A 10,506-nucleotide genomic window follows, 5' to 3' on the forward strand; every position below is an offset into this window, starting at 1 on the left:
GTACTTTATATTATTCTACTCTTACCTCTTACAGTTTTCAAAACTGAAACATCCGAACCAAGGCTGACATACACACGCTGTTGCCATGACCAAAACTCTTATTTCCTGGAAATGGCCAGGCTCTAGAGCTCAGTACAACACACTTTCCCTCTGTAATAAGCATAAACAGGTCTGAAAGTGATTTCTTTAGTCCATTTATTTCGAATGGTGAACCAAATTGTATACACTCACCAGCCATTTTAATTGGAACATGTGTATGCGCATATGCAGTGCGTGATTGTTACACTCTTACATTCTTACAGCACGAGGACATAGTGGCTAGCACCTCTATATGAGGCCACAACAAAAATGATTTTGACCTTTTTGGTGACCTTGACCGGATGACCCTCAAAATGTTGGATGTTCTATTTGAGACCAATGCCCATCTATCCTGAAAGTTTCATGAAGTTTGGTCCAGCTGTTTTCCCATAATATTATTAAACAAACAAAGAAACCCCACCGAAAACAATACCTTGCCCCGTAGTGGACTCCGTCCTGGGTGAGATAATAATACAACCCCGATTCCAAAAAAGTTGGGACAAAGTACAAATTGTAAATAAAAATGGAATGCAATAATTTACAAATCTCAAAAACTGATATTGTATTCACAATAGAACATAGACAACATATCAAATGTCAAAAGTGAGACATTTTGAAATTTCATGCCAAATATTGGCTCATTTGAAATTTCATGACAACAACACATCTCAAAAACGTTGGGACAGGGGCAATAAGGGGCTGGAAAAGTTAAAGGTACAAAAAAGGAACAGCTGGAGGACCAAATTGCAACTCATTAGGTCAATTGGCAATAGGTCATTAACATGACTGGGTATAAAAAGAGCATCTTGGAGTGGCAGCGGCTCTCAGAAGTAAAGATGGGAAGAGGATCACCAATCCCTCTAATTCTGCACCGACAAATAGTGGAGCAATATCAGAAAGGAGTTCGACAGTGTAAAATTGCAAAGAGTTTGAACATATCGTCATCTACAGTGCATAATATCATCAAAAGATTCAGAGAATCTGGAAGAATCTCTGTGCGTAAGGGCCAAGGCCGGAAAACCATACTGGGTGCCCGTGATCTTCGGGCCCTTAGACGGCACTGCATCACTTACAGGCATGCTTCTGTATTGGAAATCACAAAATGGGCTCAGGAATATTTCCAGAGAACATTATCTGTGAACACAATTCACCGGGCCATCTGCCGTTGCCAGCTAAAACTCTATAGTTCAAAGAAGAAGCCGTATCTAAACATGATCCAGAAGCGCAGATGTCTTCTCTGGGCCAAGGCTCATTTAAAATGGACTGTGGCAAAGTGGAAAACTGTTCTGTGGTCAGACGAATCAAAATTTGAAGTTCTTTATGGAAATCAGAGACGCCGTGTCATTCGGACTAAAGAGGAGAAGGACAACCCAAGTTGTTATCAGCGCTCAGTTCAGAAGCCTGCATCTCTGATGGTATGGGGTTGCATTAGTGCATGTGGCATGGGCAGCTTACACATCTGGAAAGACACCATCAATGCTGGAAGGTATATCCAGGTTCTAGAGCAACATATGCTCCCATCCAGACGACGTCTCTTTCAGAGAAGACCTTGCATTTTCCAACATGACAATGCCAAACCACATACGGCATCAATTACAGGATCATGGCTGCATAGAAGAAGGGTCTGGGTACTGAACTGGCCAGCCTGCAATCCAGATCTTTCACCCATAGAAAACATTTGGCGCATCATAAAACGGAAGATACAACAAAAAAGACCTAAGACAGTTGAGCAATTAGAATCCTACATTAGACAAGAATGGTGTAGCGCTTGCAAAGTGTGGGTGGAGCACAGAGGACGGCAGGACAACGCTTAGAGGCAGAGAAGGCTATTTATTAAACAACTTTTCAGTCGTACTGCGGCGTAAGCCCACATACACACACACACGCACACTCTGCTCTGGTCCCGGGTTGTGCTCCCTCTGCTCTCTCTCTGCCTCCTTAAATAGGGAGCGGTTACTGGGAAAACACACAAAACACAGGTTGACTACCGTCAGGTGTAGCGATTCTGCCACTCACCTTCCCTGGCTCCGCCCTCCTGTCACAGACCGGCACTTGACCACGCCCCCGCTGCCACAAATGGGTTAACATTCCTATCCCTAAACTTGAGCAACTTGTCTCCTCAGTCCCCAGACGTTTACAGACTGTTGTAAAGAGAAAAGGGGATGTCTCACAGTGGTAAACATGGCCTTTTCCCAACTTTTTTGAGATGTGTTGTCATGAAATTTAAAATCACCTAATTTTTCTCTTTAAATGATACATTTTCTCAGTTTAAACATTTGATATGTAATGAAATTAGTTCAGTTTCTTGAAGGGGAGTAAAACATTCTAATTGCTGATCTGATACAGTTATACTGTTAACTAAATTGTCTGGTCTTAAATTAGTAGACTAGTTGGCGACCGAGGAAGAACAGTGACAGCTAGGAAAGACTGCTGACATTTGGGAAAGACCAAAACTGGGGTGCAGAGGCCTGGCAAGCTGAAGCACATCCTTCGGGAGGAGGAAACCCACCACTACGCGCTATGGAGAGATTTATTGTAAGATACCCCCAGGGCCGAGCGAGAGCGGGGGAGGATGATCGACCCACAGGACGGACCATCGATATAACACCAGGCAATGATCAATCAACAACGGAACAGATTGACCCATCCCGAGTCTGCAGATGTGGGAGGATATGCAAAAATCAAAGGGGATTAAAGATACATCAGGCAAAGATGAAGTGCCTGCAACTCATGAGTCCTGCGCAATGCTCAGGGCAACCTGGTGAGATGGAGGAGAGGCTGAGGCAGGAGCCAAACCACAGTCCACAGAATCTCCAAGCACAGGGCAATGAGAGAGGCAGGACAGGCATCGCTGATATAGAGGAGGAGGTGAGGCACCAGGCAGAGGGTGAGATCAACCAAGCCACAAGACCTATTCAGAACAACAGCACCAGTGAGGCCAGGAAAAAACAGGTCAAGTGACCAGCTTCAAGGGAAAGCAAGGAATGGGTGACCTTTGACCAGGATGTCGACAGAGTACTGGAAGCATTAAGCTCAGGAAATGTGGACAGAAAGTTGAAGGCTATGTCCGCTACCATTTAGAGTATGGGGATTGAGTGGTTCAGGAAGGTGGATGTGAGAACAGGGCCAAGCTCCCAGCCAAAGGAAAACCGGCAACTGAAAGAAATATCTACCTTAAGAGGCGACTTGCGGAGGCTAAAGAAAGCGTTTCGGGAGGCCAGAGAGGAAGAGAAGCCAGGGCTCACAAAGATCCGAACTCATCTAAGGGAGTGCATAAAGACACTGTGCAGAGCGGAGCTCCACTGTCGAGACAGGAGACGACGAATGCAGGAAAGTACAAACTTCACGAAAAACCCATTCAAGTATTTATCCAAATTGTTAGGGGATAAAAGATCAGGCCAGATGCAGGAAACAAAGGACAAAGTAGAGCACTACCTACATCAAGTCCATAGCGACCCCAGGAGAGAAGAGAACCTGAAAGAGATGCAGAAGATTAAACCACCTGAACCTACTATCCCCTTCAAGGCAGGTGAGCCAAGCTGGAAAGAAGTGAATTACTTCATCAAGAAAGCCAGAGGAAAATCAGCCCCTGGGCCTAACAGTATTCCTTATAAGGTGTACAAATGCTGTGAGAGGCTCAGGAGACACCTCTGGAAGTTGTTGAGGATAGCATGGAGGAAGAACTTTCTGGCAGAAGAATGGGTGAGAGCAGATGGTTGTTTTATCCCGAAAGGAGAAAACTCTTCAAACATCAAGGAATTTCGTACCATCTCACTCCTCAATGTGGAAGGGAAAATCTTCTTTGGGTTCCTGGCAAAGAGACTGACAACCTTTATGCTGGGCAATGGATATATGGATACATCAGTGCAGAAAGGAGGTGTCCCAGGGGTGCCTGGGTGCCTGGAGCACACCAGCATAGTCTCCAAGATCATAGAGGACGCAAAAAGGAGCTGGGGTGATCTTGCAGTGCTGTGGCTTGACCTAGCAAATGCCTATGGCACAATCACCCACAAGCTAGTGGAAACAACTCTAAGGACTTATCATGTTCCAGAGCGATTCCAGAGTCTCCTGCAGGGATATTTCGAGAGGTTCTAGATGCGCTTCACCTGCAGGAACTTTACTACCAACTGGCAAAGGCTAGAGGTGGGGATTGTTACCAGCTGCACAATATCAGTGGTCCTGTTTTCTGCAGCAATGAATCTTCTTGTGAAATCAGCTGAGAAACTGCGGCGAGGTGCAATACTGTCAAGTGGCGTCCAGCAGGTACCCATCAGGGCATTCATGGATGACCTGACAATTACAGCCAAGTCAGTACCAGAGGGAAGATGGATTTTGGAGGACCTGGTGGAACTCATGGATTGGGCAAGAATGGAGTTTAAACCAGCAAAATCCAGGAGCCTGGTGCTGAGGAAGGGGCAAGTCCAGGATCATATCCACTTTAACATCAAGGATGTCACCATTCCAACAGTACGAGAGAAGCCTGTGAAGAGCTTAGGCAAGTGGTTCAGGGCAGACCTCAATGACAGAGAGAGTGTGAAAGAGATGCTCATTCAGGTAGACAAGTGGATGACTGCTCTGGACAAGAGTGGATTACCTGGAAAATACAAGGCCTGGGGGTACCAGCATGGGGTCCTCCCAAGAGTGCTCTGGCCACTACTTGTGTACGAGGTCCCTGTGTCCACAGTGGACAGGCTGGAGAGGAAGATCAGTTCCTACCTGAGGAGATGGCTTGGGGTCTCAAGAAGCTTCTGCTAAATTGGACTCTACAGCACTGGGAGCAAGTTGCAGATGCCAGTTACTTCGGTGGTGGAGGAATTTAAGATGGAAAAATATGCCAGGCAATGATGTTGTGAGACAGCAAGGACGAGGAAGTTTGCCAAGCAGGAATCAAAGTTAAAACAGGTCGTAAGTGGTCAGTAAATAAGGCACTGAGAGAGGCAGAAGACCGCCTGCAACAGGCCAACATCGTTGGCATGGTGGCCCAGGGGAGGTTGGGCCTGGGATGCATCACAAGGGCAAGCTGGGTGAAAGCGACCTCGAAGGAGCGTCGGGGTATGGTGCAGAAGGAAGTCCGCAGGGCAGAAGAGGAAAGCAGGCAGTTCCAAGGCAGTGACGATGGGCAAACAGGGTCGCTGGACTAGGTGGGAGGGGGTGCAAGAAAGGATATTAACATGGCAGGACATGTGGAACATGGAGGGCTACAGAGTGAAATTCTTACTGTGCTCTGTGTACGACGTCCTGCCAACACTATCAAACCTTCACACATGGGGGTTAGCAGAAAGTCCATGCTGCACACTCTGTGGAAAACCAGCTAACTTCGAACACGTCCTCTCCTCATGTCATTCAAACCTGGCAGATGGGAAATTTCGGTGGAGACATGACCAGGTCTTGACCAAACTGGCGGAAGGTTTGGAGCAGGCCAGGAGGAAGCAGAGAAAGCCGTTTAAAAGACCACAGTACATCAAGTTTCTCAGGGCAGGAGAGACCAGCGTGTCACAACCAACGGCGAGAGGGATCTTGGCCACAGCAAATGACTGAGAGATGCGGGCAGACCTACGAAGACAGCTGAAGTTCCCGGAAGAGGTAACGACCACAAGTTTTAGGCCAGATGTCATTCTCTGATCAAAAGCCACCAAGCAGGTCGCACTGGTGGAATTAACCGTGCCCTGGGAAGAGAGGCTGGAAGAGGCACATGAGTTCAAGTGCCGGAAATATCAGGCCCTCATCCTCGAGTGCCAGCAGAACGGGTGGAAAGCCTGGAATCTGCCGGTGGAAGTGGGTTGCCACGGCTTCGCAGGGAAATCACTCTGGCGGACACTAGGACAACTAGGCATCGAGGGATTGGCTAGGAGACAGCTTATAAGCAGCATGACCAAACAGGCGGAGGTGGCATCCCGGTGGATTTCGTTGAACCGGGATAAGCGATGGGAGAATGGAACACCAAGAATTTAGAGTAGGGTGTCAGGAGGTATAGAGTAGGGTATAGGTCAGTAAGGGGCTACTGAGCTGAGTGGCAGAGGTGGGGGTAGCTCCAGGATGCTGGTTCTACGGCCGAGCCCCCTGGAGGCGTCATGGGACTAAATCGGCGAAACGCCGGTGAAGGGGGATGTCCATTTGACAACCCACTGAAGCCTCTCAGCTCAGGCCCTGGTGTCTCTGGAGGGGGAGGGGGTAGTGAGAGAGAGAGGGAGCGATGACCAAGCTACTGGCTCAAAGGTGGGACAGGAGGCGGGCCTGTAAAGTTGAGCCAGGTGCGATGAACAATCGTATTCTGCACATATTGTTTGAATTTTTTGCCGGATATTTTCAATTTTGTCACTGAAAAAATTAACTAAGTCGTTGCTACTACATACTGCAGGTGTGCATGTTTCTATAGTGGTCTTTTTCCTGGTTAATTTTGCTATAGTATTAAATAAGAATCCAGGATTATTTTTGTTATCCTCTATTAGGGAGGAGAGATATGTTGATCTAGCAGCACTAAGAGCTTTTCTATACTTCAGGAAGCTCTCCTTCCACGCTAATTTGAACACTACTGATTTTGTTTGATGCCATTTTCATTCTAATTTTCGAGTGGTCTGTTTTAAAGTGCGAGTGTAATCGTTATACCAGGGTGCTAATTTTTTCTCTGTAATCATTTTCCTTTTAAGTGGAGCTAAATGATCTAAAGTATAGCAGAGAGTTGACTCTAAGCATTCAGTTGCCTGATCAAGTTCTGCGGGGGCTGACAGTGATCCAATCAAAGTTGATAACTCTGGGAGATTATTTATAAAGCTCTATGCAGTAGTTGACATGAATGTATGTTTAATACAGTAGCATGGTGAGGTGCATATATTATTGCTCAGACATGTTGTGAATAAGATGAGATAATGATCTGAGATAACTTCAGACTGTGAAAGTGTGACTTTATTTTCTATATTTAACCCGAATGTGGGCGGCACGGTGGTGTAGTGGTTAGCGCTGTCGCCTCACAGCAAGAAGGTCCTGGGTTCGAGCCCCGGGGCCGGCGAGGGCCTTTCTGTGCGGAGTTTGCATGTTCTCCCCGTGTCCGCGTGGGTTTCCTCCGGGTGCTCCGGTTTCCCCCACAGTCCAAAGACATGCAGGTTAGGTTAACTGGTGACTCTAAATTGACCGTAGGTGTGAATGTGAGTGTGAATGGTTGTCTGTGTCTATGTGTCAGCCCTGTGATGACCTGGCGACTTGTCCAGGGTGTACCCCGCCTTTCGCCCGTAGTCAGCTGGGATAGGCTCCAGCTTGCCTGCGACCCTGTAGAAGGATAAAGCGGCTAGAGATAATGAATGAATGAATAACCCGAATGTTAGTATTAGATCGAGGGTGAGACCACCATTATGGGTAGGTCCTATAACATTCTGATTAACCCCTACTGAATCTAAAATAAACATGAATGCTGTTTTCAGAGGATCTTCAGGGTTATTGAAGTGAATATTAAAATCTCCGAAAACTAAAGCTTTGTCAAAGGAAATGACTAGGTCTGAGATGAAATCCGCAAATTCAGAAAGAAATTCAGAATATGGCCCCAGGGGCCTTTGCTAAATAATAAGCAAAGGTATTGACTGGGTAGACTTTTTTTTTTTTTTTTGAGACTACATACATTATATTAGTATGAAGAACTTCAAACATGTTAAATTTATAACCAGGTTTTAAATAACTGTAATGCCTCCTCCTCTGCCAGTTAGACGAGGCTGGTGTATATAACTGTATCCAGGAGGACTCGCCTCATTTAATGCCATATATTCATTTGGCTTAATCCATGTTTCTGTTAAACACAGTACATTAAACTCCTGATCAGTAATAAATTCATTAACAATTAGCACTTTAGATGTAAGAGATCTAATATTTAATAGCCCTATCTTCAGATCAAAGATACATTTAGATTTGCCTTTTTTGATTTTTATTCCTCACAAGTGACATATAGAGACTTATGTCACAGTTTTGGTTCTCAATGTCCCGGCTGTAGCTCGTATGAAAAAAGCAAGTGGCGTATTTCCCAGTAAAACACTTGTGTCCAGATGATATAAACTTTTACATGACAGTTATTCTTCACTTTAACAGATTATATCAGACTGAATAGAAGTTCTATTGAAACTGGCTTCAATTGGATGCAGAGCTTTCTATCTATCTATCTATCTATCTATCTATCTATCTATCTATCTATCTATCTATCTATCTATCTATCTATCTATCTACAATTTTCAGGTAGCTAGTGAGCTAAGCTTAGCTATTTTCTTGCTCTGTTCTGCTCTGTTGACCAACAGTTTTGGGCTAGTCAGATATCTTTAGCTAGCTACCAAAAACCACAACAAAACTCACATGCTTAATACAGTTTATTACCAATGTGCACTCTTAGAAGGAATGTGTAGAAAACTTGCACATTATGTGTAGCACTCTAGTTTACACATTTTGTGTCAATATTAAATAAAATTGTGTTGGAAGAATTCAGTACTTTTACACATAGTTATGTGTCATTTTAAAATTAACACAACCTGTGAATTTATTCACAACATTCAATACAATTTGTGGAGACTGATCTGTTCACACATACTGTTTTTTTAAATGCATAAGCTGTTTGATTTAGCTGAACGCTAATGTGAATGTCAATTGCTAAATTAAAAAAAAACTGAGCTCAGTGGTCATTGAACACCTCTGAACATCCTCTCAGAGATGATGTAAACAATACCAGTGTTGTAGTCGAGTCACTAAACCTCAAGTCCGAGTTCAGTCTTGAGTCCCCAGTGTTCAGGTCCAAGTCAAGTCCAAGTCATTAAAAAAAATTGAGTCGAGTCCGAGAACAAGACTCCAACCGCACCATTTGACAGTGGCTGTTTTAGCGCCATTAACATTAGTTTGTTCCTGAACATGACATATGAACAGATGAATGTGCATTCTCTTTGTCAGGGAGTGCGAAGTATTCGGTCAGAGATGATTTGGAGACAGAAGTAAGTGCAGAAGATGTGTTTATTAATACAATTGAAGGCAGGTAAACAATCCAGGGGTGGGTTTCCTGAAAGCCTCTTAAGGCCAAGAGTGTCTTTAATTACCTCCTAAGACCCACTGTCAAGCTAACGTGGTTTTCCCAAACAACATCCTAGCCCGAGTAGTCCTTTAGGCTACATCCACACGACAACGGCAACGAGATGTTATTTAAAAAAATATCGCGTCCAAATGGGCAACGATCAGTAAGTTGTTCTGAATTTATGAGGGACCTAGACCACTCGTTCAAAACAAAGAGCGAGTCACTCACAGCTGAATACACAGACTACGCATGCGCCTCCAAGGGACTCTCTCAGGCTACATCCACACGACAATGGCAACGAGATGTTATTTAAAAATATATCGCGTCCAAATGGGCAACGATCAGTAAAATATCAGGTCCATATGGCAACGCAACGCTTGCTGAAAACGATGCAATACACATGCCACACCTCTAGGGGCGCTGTAAGATGGTCCCTTCAGAGACACCAGAACAATAGAAGAAGTAAGGACGCATGCGCATAAACTATTATGCGCGAGACTTCATATTAGCTACAAAGTCAGGAAAATCTGTTAGTAAAATTACATTATAATGACCAAATACAATGAAAAGTATTTTTCCAGTCTCACCTGTGAAAGGTAATCCCATGTGATCTCGTTTGGACGGCAAACCTGTTGGTACAGTTAAACGCAGCTAATCTTTATTCTCTGCTTTGACCTATCCAATATGGCGACGAGGATGACGTATGATTCTACGTGGAAGGCGGCGTCTTTAATGGTCCGGAATAAATTGAATGCTACACGTTGATGGATTAATTTGTTGTTTCTCACCTGTGAAAGGTAATCCCATGTGATCTCGTTTGGATGGTAAACCTGTTGGTACAGTTAAACGCAGCACATGAATCTTTATTCTCCGCTTTGACCTATCCAATATGGCGGCGAGGATGATGTATGATTCTACGCAGAAGGCGGCGTCTTTAATGGTCCGGAATAAATTGAATGCTACACATTGATGGATTAATTTGCTCTTCTATGCCCTTTTTGAGGAATGTATTGTAGGACTTAAACCAGCATCTGAAGAGGTGAGATTGCTCCTTTTTTTCCCTATTTTTGCTGGCGGGATTGACTCTGCCCTAAGGGCAGAGTCTCTCTCTCTCTCTCTCTCTCTCTCTCTCTCACTTTGCACCATTACACAATAAATATTCACAGTGAAAATATTTTGTAAGCGCGTTTCATGAACCAAGTTATAGGATTTGTTGACAACTCGCATCGAGTTCGTTACACTTCTACCCGGCGTGAAGCACTCACAGTCATGTGGCTGTGACGTCATTGTAAACAAATCCGTTCTACTCATCCAGACGACTTCACAACGGCAACGTTGCCAGATCTTTCCACTCTGGAACCCGTTCTCAAAAAGATTGCGTTTTGGGCACCCAAAAC

This window comes from Neoarius graeffei, chromosome 10, assembly GCF_027579695.1.
Source record: "Neoarius graeffei isolate fNeoGra1 chromosome 10, fNeoGra1.pri, whole genome shotgun sequence".
Taxonomy (NCBI): Eukaryota; Metazoa; Chordata; class Actinopteri; order Siluriformes; family Ariidae; genus Neoarius; species Neoarius graeffei.